Source organism: Vanessa cardui, chromosome 12 (genome assembly GCF_905220365.1).
Source record: "Vanessa cardui chromosome 12, ilVanCard2.1, whole genome shotgun sequence".
In the NCBI taxonomy this organism is placed as follows: Eukaryota; Metazoa; Arthropoda; class Insecta; order Lepidoptera; family Nymphalidae; genus Vanessa; species Vanessa cardui.
Window position 1 is genome coordinate 233,084 of NC_061134.1, and position 15,848 is coordinate 248,931.

Below are 15,848 nucleotides of genomic sequence, written 5' to 3' on the forward strand. Positions count from 1 at the left end.
CCATTTTAGCGCAACCGACAAAAACCAAATTTTACAGGAGACGATTTTTTTTAAATATTTTTATATAGAAGCGTGCTAGGAAATAAAAATTTCGCATACTTTAATATTTTTTAAACATTTAAATATATAATTAATAATAAAACAAAAATTATAAGTATTTATGCCATTTATGGCGTTTACATTATTTTTGCTGTCATAATCGATAGTGATTTTGGCGTTTACGATAAAAATGTCTATTAAAATGACTATATCCAAGTAACTATAACTGTAAATAAATAAGCATTTTAAAAGGTTTTTAAATGAAATAATCACATATATAATTGAAAATATATTTATTCGTATCAAACAATTAAAATAATGAGATCAATCAACGTATATAAAATAAAATAAAGTATTTCTTGTGGTACGAATCTACTTCGTCCGCTTTAACACCACGTACTGTTCCATCATAGTTTTTAAACAAAATAAATTTTGTATCATTAAAAATATATTTATGTTAATCATTTGGAATAATGTGATCAAGCAGATTATACATATAACAACGTACTTATATCAAATTAAGTAAAGTATTATAATTCTCATTATTTGCATCATACTTCGTCCGCTTCAGCTAAAGCATCACGTATGGTTTCATTATGCCGCATACTTAAATATTCTTGATGGAATCATCATTCTAGATTCTTTTCTTTCAATTGACAACATACAGTGTGTATAAAAACGATATGTTTTGTAATTCTTGAGGTAATTATACTTTCGTGCTCTTATTGCGACAATAGTCGGATGGAACAGCAGGCAACATCTCAATGAACGATTTTAACTGTGCGACTTCTGCTTCACCAGATTTATTATGAGTATGAAGAGCTTTTTTGCTTTCCTTTTAAAGACATTTGAGATAAGTTTAGGGTCTTAAGCAAAAGTTGTTGGCATATTTTAATAGGCTGTCCATTATAGCTTACAAAATAATCGTGTGATATTTTACGAACATTACTACCAGCTATTTTTCTGCCAATCGGTCTCTCTTTAGCACATGACAGTAGGAAATATTTGTGTCCTTTGTCACAACCTAATCCCCAATAGTTTTCAAGATATTAGCCTGATCATCTTCAGTAAATTTATTTGAACATGAGTTACCACATCTTTTATTCATACAAGGATGAGGTTGCACAGATTTCGATACAGCAGCTTTGCGATTTTTTTTTTGATAAAAGTTTTATTTTCCTGTATCCTCTTTGACCAACACTCGTGTCTTGAGGTGACTCATGTCAATCCGAATCACTTGACGATGAGGCGGGCTTCCATGAGTATTCACTATCAATGCAGGCATTATTGTCGTAGATATCCAAAGACTTCCCGTTTAGTTCTTCTTGGTCAAAAATGAACTGGTGCAGGGCTGTATTAATTAGAGACTCTCTTCGGGATGTTTTTAACAAAGTAGGAATACTCACTGTTGCGTCACAGTATATTTACAACAATATTATGTATATTCACAATAACATTGATCACAATAACTACTACTCACAATACTAGGAGTAAGGATAAGCTTATAACGCCAAGCTTCCGACTCCGCAAAGTCAATAAATCCTTCTTGGGGCAAGGTATCCGTTACTATAATAAAATTCCGCAGACATTTTTAACTTTGCCGTTTCGTAAATTCAAATCGTTTGTAAGAAATACATTGTTAGAAAAAGCATACTATTCGATACAAGATTTTATAGATGATAAAAAAGCGTGGAGTTAATACCTGTTGACTTCCAAGCAGGTTATATTAATTTAAATAATTGTAATGACTAACATGACTTTGTATTTTTTAAATTTTAAAAAAGAGTAACTAATGATTTTCTTTCCGGTTCTTGTCGGAAAAATCTACTTTCTGAACCGCTGGTAGCTTCACTTAATTGTAAAAAGACGATTCAAAAGTGCTTGTAAAAGCCTACTTGAATAAAGTTTATTTTGATTTGATTTGATTTGATCAATGCAATCAGGATCCCCTAAATTAGTTTGATCATAATTTGTTATATCTACTTGTGCAATTTCATTTTGATTATCTAAATCCATTAAAGTATAAGAATTTTCAGTGTCAGAATCACTACAATCAACAAGTTTATTTAGAGTTTATTATACGTGGATTGGTATTTTGCTCAGAATTTAAAACGGTATCAGGCCGTGATGTCGTCACAGTTAGTGTAGGGTCTATATTAATATCGTTGTTGCTGCCTGTTAGCAAGAATGGATCAAGAACTAAAGCGTCTGCATCTTGCTGTATGTTCTCGGGAAAAGCAGTTTCATGATAGCTTTTATTCTGCGGGGAGTGGTGATATTAGCTATAACAAATAAGAGATATTTTAAAAAGAATCGCACGATGTAAAACATATAAACGGACGGACAAAGTTGTAGTAAAAAAAGTGTGCTCACTAACCTATTAAGAACTCGTCTTTGAGAGATCGTTAAGGAATTTTCTGTCATCCACTCTTTGTTTCTTTAATTAAACTTAGGTAAAATAGAGACGATTCTCGTATCAACGTGAATGGCCCAACTTAACTATTTTTTTAACCAATACTAATCTAACACACCAACATTTAAAATGGGAGAACAGTATTACAGGCAATAAATTGTACGCATATTACATTGTTCTTGCATTCATTTAAAAAAATTAAAATACAATACATACCTTAGCTACTGAAGTCGACATTGCTTTTTTATTTGATAAATGTTTGAGCTTCTTATTTGCAGTACACTTATAACTCAATTAATTCAAATACTACACAGTAAAAACACTATTTAAAACGTTAATTTTACGATTCAAAAGTGCATGTAAAAGCCCACTTGAACAAAGTTTATTTTGATTTTGTTTTTGATTATTTGTTATTATGAGTGAAACTATTTTTTTAATCACAAAGGATTTTTAGGATTATTAGGATGCAACTAACATCGTTCCCTTTGGAACGCTGTTAGTTGCATCCTAATAATCCTAAAAATCCTAAAAAATAACATCGTTCCCTTTGGAACGCTGTAAGTTGCATCCTAATAACTTCCGCGGAAATAAATATGTCACGACAGGTTTCTTTATAGTAAGCGCCATACGATCAAGGACTAATGTCGGTTGCGATAATAAGTAGGGTCGCTCGCGCTAAAAAAAATCGGTCATTAGTCAAATAAGATAAAAATGCCTATTGTCGCTTACGTTGAGACTTTAAAAACGTATGTATTCACGATAATTTTAGCATTTGCTATAACTTTGTAACGGCTTTTTTTCTGAGGAAATTATCAACAGGTATCGGTCCGTTACGGTTTAAAATATTAGTATCAATAAAAAACGATTTTTCGACAAAAGTGTCGCTTACGATAATTTGGCGGTCATGGCTCGATATCGCGTGCTTCTTAACCGATAATTGCGAGTTCAAATCCAAGCAAGCACCACTGAATGTGGTGCTTGCCTGGATTTATGTCGAGCTCGGCGGTGTAGGAAAACATCGTGAGGAAACATGCATGTGTCTGTATTCTGTAATCCACCAAACCGCATTGGAACAGCGTGGTGGATTATGTAACCTAACCTAACCTTCTCCTCAAAGGGAGAGGAGGTCATAGTCCAGCAGTGGGAAATTTACAGACTGTTAATGTTTTTGAAAAGGTGTTCTGCGTACGAGAGCTAAGGGCCAGCAAGAGATAACAATATAAACGTTTTATGTCGAAAATATATACATAAAATATATTCAAATTCTTCGGACAACTCTCATCCTATTATTTTATTTCCAAAATTAATTTTTAATAAAAAAATAATTAAACCGTACCTTGGTACTCAAATAATATAACGAAGGTAAATGTAAAGGGGAAATTACAGGGATACGATTTTATTTATTTATTTTTATGTTCTTTAGTGCAGTTACAGAATAAAAGAAAAAATACCTTTTTATCTCACAAGGGCAGGTCACAATTAACGGCGCCTGAACCCTTACGACCCAGTTTATTTTACCTAACGAATATGGCCCGATTATTTCCCGCTGACCAAGCCGTAAGGTATTCAACCACAGTCTGGGCATGCTATGCTATGCTTAAAGAAAAAAATTGTTCGAATCTGACAGCTTTTGCTTCTTAGTCAAAGTATTCACCTATGTACTTCACTAAAAACCTTATAAATCGTTTTTAAAGGATTATATTAAATGTAAAACTAAAGACGATATTATATATACAATACATCCATATAAATACATATGTCAAGGAATAACTACCATTAAAAAATTAAGTAGCTCTGACCTGAATTTATATGGTATCATTGTTGGAGATATATAATAATAATCTATCTTATTCATAATGGATTGGTGAAAGAATAGATTTTTGAAAGTCGAATAAATTGCTATTATACTACTGATACTTTGGAAGTAAAATAAAAGTGGATATATCAAAATTTAAGTGGAATAATGTATTATTAAGTATTATAAATAAATCGAAAACTTTATATTCAATAATACCCATAAAAATTTGCAAATCGCATGAAATAAGATAGAAATAGATTGTTGGTTATTTATACTATAATATTTAACTGTAATATACTCAGTTGTTTGCTATGGATGCTCAGCATAGTATTGAAAGCACTTCCATTTTAGGTTTCGTGATGTCGTTCGAAAGTCGGCCTTTGTTTTATTCAGTTTATAGATTACGCCCCAACGCAAGAGCTGGCCAGCGATGTGGCTTATTTATATTTAAAAAACTATTTATAGTAGCGTTATTACGTTTTTGAAGACAACACAGTATATTTTATATCGTTTGGGTGCAAGAAATTCATCAGTTTATGTCATATTTATATTAATTTCCCATTCACATCTTTCTTCACTGTTTCCACGGATGCGACTACTTACGTTAATTTAATTTCTGAGCAAAAAGCTTGACAACTTACGACAAATCTATACTAATATGTTATAAGGCAGAAGAGTTTCTTGTTTTGTTTGAATGCACCAATTCTCTGGAACTACTAGTTTTATTTGAGAATTGTTACGAAAGATACTTAACCTCACAATACTGCTTGCAACGTTGGAGTGAGGATGCTAAGCGAACACCTCGTAGAACAGCTAGTAAATCATTATCAGTAAGGTGTACTGAATTAGCGAGGGTTTCTTTTTTTTAAAATAGATATGACAAATACGTAGAGGTTATCTTAACAGTGATAGTAAATATTTATCCCCGATCGAAATGCAACGTGCTCTGCCAGTGCACTATACTCGTAAATCACTTCCCAGCCCCTCATTCGTTGTAATTACGCGCTAAGTACCAGTGTGAGTACATGCAGTGGCGTGCTAACAAGATAGAAGAGAGGGCCGTAATTCGATCGTATGCTCGGATTCTGTACATGATATTATTACGTGCATGAAGAGACATGCAGATTTTGAATTTTCCTTTAGAATATCTATTAAAAAATCATTAAAATTTACATCATTGTCTTAACAGCGTTTCTTTATTAATAGTCATTTCAAATATCAAACATATTTTTGCCGCGATTCCTCAAAAAATATTCCGAAGAGAAATCAGACTCTAACCGACGCTGGATCCTGTCGTGGCCAATCTTGAACCACTCGTAGGGGTTTATAACTGCCGATCATAAGTAAGCACAACAACAATTAGCTATGTATCGAGCTCAAGCGAAATTATTTCCAGCTAAACAAAACTACAGTTGCTAAAAAAAATGACTCCAATAAGAAATGACAGCGTACAATACGTCGCATGCCAATTCAATAATTCGACGTGGCCCTGTTATCCTCAAATGTTTTTATTTTGTTAACCACTGGGGACGACGTTCCCTTTCCGTACTTTAATAACAAGTTACATATTATTAATTATGATTACTGTTATTGGGCTCGAGGCGACTCTTTAATGGTCTTCAAATTCATACATATTTTTTCTGAATCCAAAGATATATCTGTTACAAAATTTTAATGATGTGCGTTTTATGATAATACCCATATATTATACTCGTACTACTACGATGTTATGGGTACCCTATACAAGTATATTATACAGACGGTATGACTGTAACATCTTAGTTCTCAAGTGGTGGTGGCAATAGCAGAAATGGTTGAGAATTCTGACTTCGCTGATGTCTATTGGCAATGGGAACTTACAACCAGGCAGTAGAATTATCCGACGTATATATATTACATAATAAAAAAATACTATGGCGTTTACTTTGGGCACGCGTCCGGATCTCGCAAGCAGAATAATAGGACATTGTAAACCTTAATTAGAATAAGTTTCACAATTAATTTCAGTAAAGTATAACGCCTAATTGTCACGCAAATTTCTGATAGTAAACATGTATGGTTACTTCGTTAGTAGTATCAATTATGTATATTGTTTTGATAATTTAAAATAGATAACTTTGTCAATTAAACAAATATCTTGTGTTAAATTCTAATTAAATAAGGCGTATTGCTTAGATATTTATTTTAAAATATAAACCTCAGGATATGTGGTTTTTTTAATTTATATTCTCTCTGAGCCGAGCTGGCCCAGTGGTTAGAAGGCGTGCATCTTAACCGATGATAGTGGCTACTTACTTCAGGCACTACTGAATATTCATGTGATTAATTTGTGTTTATAATTTATCTGGTGCTCGACGGTGAAGGAAAACATCCCGAGGAAACGGCATGTGTCTAATTTCACAGATATTCTGCCACATGTGTATTCCGCATTGGAACAGCGTGGTGGAATATGTTCTGAACCATCTCAAAGGGAGAGGAGGCCATAATCCATCAGTGGGAAATTTAAAAGCTGTTGTTGTTGTTATATTCTCTCTTCGGATATCTTGCTCGTAATGTAACAATATAAGATTTGATATGATCCATTCGCATACAGTCAAGTCGTATTAACAATTGAAATTGTTAGACAAATTATCATCAAAGTATTGTCGCAGATCGCGCTCTGTAATGCTCGATTTATAGCACTCATGTATTTAATGTAATCTGAATTGTAACATTACAGATGAATGTTCCCAGTGAATAGCAAAACATTCACCAGCGCATTGTTTAAAAAAAATCCAAGTTAGCCGATTGATTGAGAAGTTCAACAACGATATTTTAAGATCTCATCACGAGGGAGAGCACTTAGCACATCTAAAGTTATCTAAAAGCATAAACTTAGTATTTCTTAATTCAATGTTTATTTAATAAAGGATTTTTTTATTTAAATGTTAAATAAGAGTTTACTGGTTGTCTTAATCCACGTTCTGAGCTTCAACTTAACATTGAATTCAAACACGCAAAACCATTTATTTTTATTGATGAATTAATTATTAAATTTTGAAAAATTTACTCTTATTAATTCAGACAATTTTAAACATACTTAATACCTTTAAGCATGGATCAATAGTGTCGTTTGCATTATAGGAAATGTAATCACAAAGTCATAAAACTGTTTTTCCGTCTAACGTTAATTCTTACGCGCTAACTTAGTGACGGGCATGGAGTGCTTTTTCCTAACAAACTTGAAAACTTTCGGTCAGTGGCGGTGGTGGGGGGACACCCACTGGGGGGCAGACGTTTCAGCGGAGAAAAAGAGATTTATTTCAAAATTATAAGATCTTTCATCTGCACGCTTCGGCTTGAGATTAACCGCTCGTACTGATGCGAGGTTTGCAATGGAATCAATCTTTTCTACATCACATTTATTTATTATCGTATTAAATACTTTTGCTTTATTTAAAAGGGAGATCCAGTAGATAGAGCACGTAGACCTCAATCGAAGGTCGCTAATACAAACACGGACAAGCCCTGTAAACTTTTATTTTTATGTTCATGATTATTCATCTCGTGCTAAGCTCATCTCATATATTAAAATATCTTAACAACAATAACATTACCTTTATATATCATTATATGAAACTATAATGATAAAATTCTATAATTTTTGTTCGTCTGAATGTTTTCAAAATCAAAATCAAAATAAACTTTATTCAAGTGGGCTTTTACAAGCACTTTTGAATAGTCAATTAACAATTAAGTGAAGCTACCACCGGTTCGGAAAGTAGATTCTACCGACAAGAACCGGTAAGAAAATCACTACTTACTTTTCAATAAAAAAAAAATACACTCATGTTAGTTAATAAAATTATTAAAATTAATATATCCTGCCTGGAAGTCAACAGGTATTAATTCCACGCTTTTTTATCATCTACAAAATCTTGTATCGAATAATACGCCTTTGTTTGTTATGGCTAATATTGAAAACTGCTGAAACGAATTTGATGAGACTTTTACGTGACCTGACCAGACTTTGACTATGTTATGCGAAGTTACTATTATTTTAGAGAATATTTAGGATTTCACGAATTAAAGACAAATACCCAATAATCATAATATCAATTTCATGATAACAAAATCCGATTCAACTTCCACGCTATTAACAGCTAGTACTATATTATAAGCATGTAATTAGTATTTGAAGAGATCAAAATCGATTAAAAACATTATATCAAAAATAAATTTTACACATTAGATCATTAGTATTGCAGTTCTAATAATGTAACAATAATATAACTATAATACAATTGTGACTTAAATAAATTGTGTATTTCGTATATTAATAATTATTAATTCTTCATAAAATAAGAAACATAAAAATGTTGGACTTGTGAAGTTAACTGCGACTAACATTGCCATGACAACGCATTTCCAAGATGGCGATTACAATGGGCTTCCCGCGCTTTCCCCGCTGTTCTATCGATCCATTTACGTTCAAAAATACGAGCGAAAAGCGACTATTGCTGTTGTATATTTATCAAGCTTATTAATGAAAGTTCTAGTAAATATAAACATATTATAACATATTATAATAGCTAGAGATATAACAAACTGTTTCCATAATTTAGTGTCTAATTCATTAATTTAATCTATTTTTCTCACAAATATTTGTAGCTCTTCGCAAAATCTAAGTATTAAATTTTATAATTCTTCATTATCTGTGCGTATATCACCCTATTATTCGGTTGAATGACCGCGGCAACTATAATATCATGAAAGGCACACGATACGTTAATTTCATGACTTATAGCACGCTACCTTTGTGTTAAAGTTAGAAAAATAATTTAGTGAATTCCTTCTATCGTTTTACCAAAAACGTAACAAGTCACATTCATGCTAACTGGTACTTATTTTATATGATAAGTTTGTTTCTTATTCATGTAAAGAATTTGCTCTAGTATATAACATTTGCTTATTTTATGCAATAGTGTGATAATCAAGAACAATAATAAAGAATAGAATACTATAAAATTAGGGGGTAGACATTTTCATATTTTTGAACGAAGCCTAAAATCTTGCGTTCGCTAAGCGGTTGCGTAGCAGCCCGGATCAGTGCGTTGCGAAACTCGGTGACAGGCGCACGTGTTGTGACGCATTATGCAACCATTCACACAAATTATTTTAAAAAATGCTATAAGGATATATATTGAAAACATAAATTAAAATTATATCAACACTGCACACAGTTAAATCGCTACAAATCATACTCTTCATTGAAACTGAAAGGACTATTCGTTGATCGAGCTGCATCGGGGATGCTGAGAGACCGGTAAGTACTTTGTTTATATACTAGTTCGAAATAATGGCACTCGTATTGCCAATGGGGCAATAACCACGGCGCGTGTCCGGATTTATTTAGTGATGTTACACAACTTTGGCCCAGATTAAGTAGTTATTTGATGACAAAGACCAATCTTTATATGTAGTTTTTATTGTTGTCTCAATACAAATACTTTGATAATATAATTAAATACTATATATAATATATATAAAATTAATAAAGAATGTTTTTAAATGTTGGCACCCTTTGATTAACCTGGTTACTATAACTTCAAAAAATAATTAAATATTATTTAGCTCTTTATATATATTTAAATAGACAATTTAGGTAGTTATTGAAAGTTTAAACATGTTTAAGTTTTTAAATGTTTTAATTAGAATACCTAAACAAACCGTATCTGAGCGTTTGATACAAAACATTGTTAACAAGATATACATATACCAATACATAATAAATTCTCCTGCAATTTATCACCCCGTATCTCAGACCGACGTGTAAGTCATTGATCGAGCCCCAGGGAACTCATTACTATAATAATTGGATTAACCGATGTGATAAATAAATGGAAAGATTTGGCGCCCGACGTGGGACATAGATTTCATCAATAACTATGTTCCTTATCATAGTTTATTTTGAACATTAATCAAGAATTCGTTACATAATCAAAATTGTTACGGCATAACCGTGTTCACCTCAGCAGGATTTGTATTTCTACGAGGATAAAGCGAATATGAAAGTATTAATAATATTTTAAATTAGATATCACGGTTGACAAATTGTTCGAACCCGGATTTCAAATCAAATCAAAATATACTTTATTCGAGCTTTTACAAGTACTTTTGAATCGTCATTTAATAACTATATAAAGTGAAGCTTACTTATCCTAATAATACTACAACTTTACAATATTTAGAATATTTTTTCTTGTTATTATAGGTTGTTGCACTATCCCAAAATGATTCTACATAATTTATCAGATGTAACGCGATTACGTTTACAATGGCGATCATATTTATGGTGATTATATGACATTTTGGATATAAATTATTATTATTGCAAATGAATTAAGAAAATAAATTTCGATATTAACAAGGTTTTCAAATTTAAAATTAAAATTTACCACCGTGTACACACAGTCCCGTGAACAAGACATTCGTATATGATATCGAAATATCGAGCTCCAACGAATAAAAATAAAAACATGGTAAATATCCCGTAATTAATAACTGTAATAACGAGGTTTTCATGTAAAACTTAAGAAAGTAGTCACTTTTTAAATAATATCTATTAATTAACGAATGTCCGTGTCCGCGTCTTATGTAAGCAACGAATACTATTATAACAAATAACTTCTAACATATTTTGAACACACTAAAAAAAAGGTTAACTCAACGCAAACAAAATGGCAAGCAACAACGTGTAAGGTAAACGCTTAAGAAAACGGTCGGTGCATTTGTCTGTACAAAAACGCCTATCAACCCTCAGCAAGGATGTCATATTTACAAAAAGCGTAGCGTTGGGGTGAATATTATTCAACGACAAAGCACGCATGGCTGACTGAAAAAAACAGCGTTCGAAGCACAAACATGACAATAGCAAGTGCTTTCGAAAGAGTGCAGTCGCATATTTTAATTTAATTAAGCGTTTTGAATGAAATAAAATGTGCTGGATGCGTATTCTATATATGATGTCCATTGGTTTTGATTGTTTTTATATTTGAGCTTATCCTTTTTTTCCTGCGCAAATGGTAACAATCAACACTAAAATGATGTAACTTAAACAAGGGACGTAAAATAATGTATAATTTTCATGAAGACTGCCTTTTTTTCATCTGTACTTTTGACTGGTTAATAGTTTTGACTGCAACATAAACTTTATTCGTTTAAGTGCGGTCCCTCATCGGCAGCACTGTAATGCAATAATCTAAGATTCGATTTTGTGTATTACGTTACATTACTGCCTCACTAGTGAATAAGCCTTCCTGTAATGTAACGATCTCAGATTAGATTTGAAGCATTCGCCTGCATTCGAAGCAGATGTTATATATTAGTTTTTCTAACTCAAATCCCCGAATGACACTTACGTAATGTTCGAATCTAAATCTTTTTCTGATGCTCCCAGTGTGGGACTGCTGTGGTTACAGTTTAGTACAGCTACATTTATGTAGCTATATCCTGAAACGCATCATTTTATTGTCATTGGTCTATTACAGTTAATGAAGCAATACTCGATCAATGACAATTCAATTAAAGCCAAATAAATTAGTCTGACGTTAACCAACGTTTCAGCAACTCTTGGTGCATGGGTTACGTCATCATTCGAAAAGGACAGTTTTATACTAATACTAGCGCAGGTGTAAGAAAAAAAAGGTTAATTAGTTAACTTCCAACAATACATCATCTCGAGCCACCAAGACAGGTGGAATTTCATATCCTGTATCAACAGCTGTCGCAAATTGAATGTGGCAGGGCGAGGTGAGCGCGGCAGACGTATTGCATTATGCAACCCCCACCCTTCGAGCCTTTGATCGAAACTCAACGAGATAAAATGTGTTTACATATTACCAGCAAGGTACTTGTTGTTGTGCTTAGACTGACTAGTTCCAGCCACAATTTATGTCTTGATAGCTTACAAAGCTGATTAATGGATTTTGTTGAAGGTTTTCGGCTATATATTATATTGTTTGTGTGTGTATATCGCACAATACTGTCATTTACCGCCCGTGGCGTCACCAAATAACTTAAATCCCAACTCTGCACAGTATATAGCTTGCAAGCAGCCACCCCCGGCTTTTCATGGGGAACATTAAATTATTTTACTTTGAACTTCTTCCCTTAAATAATCGTATATATGTTTTTAGATCTTATACATACCTAAGCTTAAACATAAGGTATATTCATTCCTTCATTTATTCAAGGTAAAGTAACGCAGACAAAAATTTAAACTGTACTATACCAATATCTTTACTTCTGTACTAATTTTATAAATGTGAAAGTAGCTCTGTTTGTCTGTCTGTCTCTCTCTCACAACCAAACCAATGAACCGAATATAATAAATAAATATAGGACAACATCACATACATATTACTCTGATCCCAATGTAAGTAGCTAACGCACTTGTGTTATGGAATATCAGAAGTAACGACGGTACCACAAACACCCAGACCCAAGACAACATAGAAAACTAATTATAATCTACATCAACTCAGCTGGGAATCGAACCCGAGACCTCGGAGTGGCGTACCCATGAAAACCGGCGCACAAACCACTCGACCGCGGAGGTCGTCAAACCGAAACAAGTAATGAATCAACAATAAAGTCTGTGATAGTAGTAATGGGAATTAAAATAGTAAAGAACCAAGGCCTCGTCTCTAAAAACCGTTAAAAATGAACACAATGTGACCCTACAACGTCCATTCATTAACTAGATTAAAGAAAGAAAAATCAGTACAAGACCGGTCAGACGGCAGGGGAGGAAAAAGGCCTGAGTGTGGGTGGTGCAAGTCCAGACTCCAGACGAGGTAGCTTGATAATTACTTCCCCCCAAAGCTACCCCGCCATTCCTCGCAAATTCAGTTTACCGTTTTATAACTGCGGCTCTGTAAGCGCTAGCAATGTTTACGTTTAACTAATTTGAAGTGTACTCGACGACGGCTCGCAGTCGTTTAATTTGTAATTGTTCAAAAAAACCGTCAACATGTCTGTCGGTCCTTCTTAATTTCTTTTACCCTAAGCCGATCTAGCAATGTACTTGGATTAACAAAGGATTACTTAAAATATATTTTTTCTAAAAATAATTCATTTTATATAATACATTAAGCTTAACCGGAGATGCGGGTTTAGACACCATTAATATTAATTTACTTGCTTTATGTGTATAAAACATGAGTCTTTCGGATAAAAATCTGCTGACTCCGCCTGTTTAGTGTGGTGAAATAAATTTAAAAGGAGAAGAGGCTTCAGTGGTGATTTATTGCTTTACACTGTGTACAAGTATAGACGGTATTTGGAGTAGAGCAGTATGCCACTGAAAGAAAAACGCAAAGTAAGAAATTAAACACAAAATATACTTCAAGTAAGCTTCTACAAACACACTTGAATTGTCAATTTACAGAATTATAGTAACGTAACGCTAAGATCGGTTGGCATGTAGATTCTATCGACTTGAACCGGCAAGAAGGTAGAAATAATAAGGTATGTCAATTAAATACAATTAAATTAAGGTCAAAATATATCAGCAATTATAAAAATATCAGCGGAATTTTATGATGGAAAGGAATATCCTGCCTAGCAAAGATTTATTGCCTTTACGGCGTTGAAAAATTGGCGTTTTAAACTTACCCTTTCGGCTTCTGTTTGTACAATGATTAGCTTTTTCTATTAAAGCGATCAATGATCTCTGTATTAATATTAAAAAGACATAAAATTTGTTCAATTTTATGAACGGTGTAATCCCCAAGTTTAATGATACAATAAAAATAAAGCACTGGGAAAAATCTATTCTTGGTTATACATATATATATATCATATTCTTGTTGATCCCTTTTCAAAGCGGTGCCGGGTCGTCGAGAATATACATAAAATTGTTGTAAATATACTATGACGCATCTGTGAGCATTCCTGCTTTATTAAAAACATCCAAAGGGCTCTAGGTCTAAAGACTATAAATAGAGCGGACCGCAAAATGAAAACAGATGAAATATCTACGTCACCGAAAAGTAGTATGTCATAACACACTATGAAACTTAACAACGTAGATCAAAAAATGACTCTTACTTTGGAAATGTCTCACTCAAGATTACTAATAAACAATTTTTAATATCAAACCAGATTGAATAAAAAACAATCAAAATCAAAGGCAGAGAAGAAACTACAAGAAATTCAGAAGTTACTTATTTCTTCCATTTTTCACAATAAGTCAGTAGAGTACAATTAAATTCTGAAATCCTGCCCAGTAATCTATAAATAATTAGTCATTTTTTAAAATGTTTTTATTTTTTATATATATTGTATTAAGTAACACCATATTTGTGAATGTTTTTTTACCAAGAGCTTAAATTTTTTAAATGCCTGTTACTAACTGTGATCATAAAAATAACTGTGGAATCTTATTGTAGAAACGAACACCATGCTGCAGGAAAGATGTATTAACTTTGAGTTAACTAACTTCAAAAAACGGATATAAAAAATGAAGTTTGATTTTTGATTTCAAGTGACATCATAAATTCAATGATTTACTAACGTTTCACTTGCCAATCGCGTGTGCAGCTTAAAGTAAGCTTTATATGTATTTCATTTCAATATTTTAGGAAATCGTTAAGCTAACTTTGCTTTATTTCTGTAGTGAATGTAGTATTAGTTACCGAAAAATCTAGACTACCTACTTGCCCAAGGAGTATGACCATCTGACTTTGTTAACGAAAATAATATATCAACACTATCTTGCTTTGGCTTGTGAATCTTGCTAATTTGCAACTAATATTTTCATCATATTTACATCCGGGGAAAGTAGGAATAAAAGTTTATTAATTTTAAATTCTATATTTGTATACTTTTATATAAGTCATATACCACCCCGCGGTCTAGTTCTTACTGGAAGAGATCCCGGTGTTAGCAATGATGCCGCTTCTTACATCATCCTCGTATTACTTGTGTAGTTGGTCTTATTGATGTACAAGTATTTACTACAATCAGGTAAGTGGACTTCATGCATTATATACAAATAACAATGAAAGCACTTCCATTTAGCAAATTGGTAATTTGGGGTACAATATGTTAGGTCGATCTGCCTGTTACGTCACGTCAATAACCAAACCGGGCGCAGTTAATGTGAATTATTGAAGTTTGATGCTCAAGTGATTCCTACACGGGTTTGACAAAGACCATATTTGATTGGAACGCGTTAAACACGTTACCCTATTTAGACGTAACGTAATCGGTTAGATGTAGTCGTTATTCATCTCATTCATGTCGTGTTAATTCGATGAAACGTCACTTGTTCCTCGCAATCGTTAGGGTGCTCAATACGCGCAAAGTACACAGGTGTTAATTTACACGAGAGCTTTGACTAGCTGCGGAGTTGTCGACCTCGCTGGCTGTTGCGTAACACTGAACTAGCGGGAAAAACGAGGGTCGTTCAACCCTCTTTCTTAGATTTATGTAATCCTACATCCGCGAATATATACTCTGTTCTATAGGTATAAAGTTTAATTTCCAGTGGGATGCATGTATGTTAAATATTTAAGGGTATTTTTTAACAAGATTTATGGAATAAAAAACACT

At 32.9% G+C, this 15,848-nt stretch overlaps 1 protein-coding gene across 2 annotated transcripts in view; it reads left to right on the top strand.

Annotated features, from left to right (window-relative positions):
* LOC124534132 (F-box only protein 42-like) overlaps positions 1-15,848 on the top strand; it is a 36,250-nt gene that overhangs the window by 1,004 nt on the left and 19,398 nt on the right. The window contains exon 1 of one of the 2 annotated variants that reach the window (XM_047109827.1): positions 9,354-9,555. The exons of the other annotated variant lie outside the window; for it this stretch is intronic. The gene's annotated coding sequence lies outside the window, so the exon portion shown is untranslated. Of the gene's footprint in view, positions 1-9,353; positions 9,556-15,848 lie in introns of those variants that run through there. 2 annotated transcript variants of the gene reach the window in all.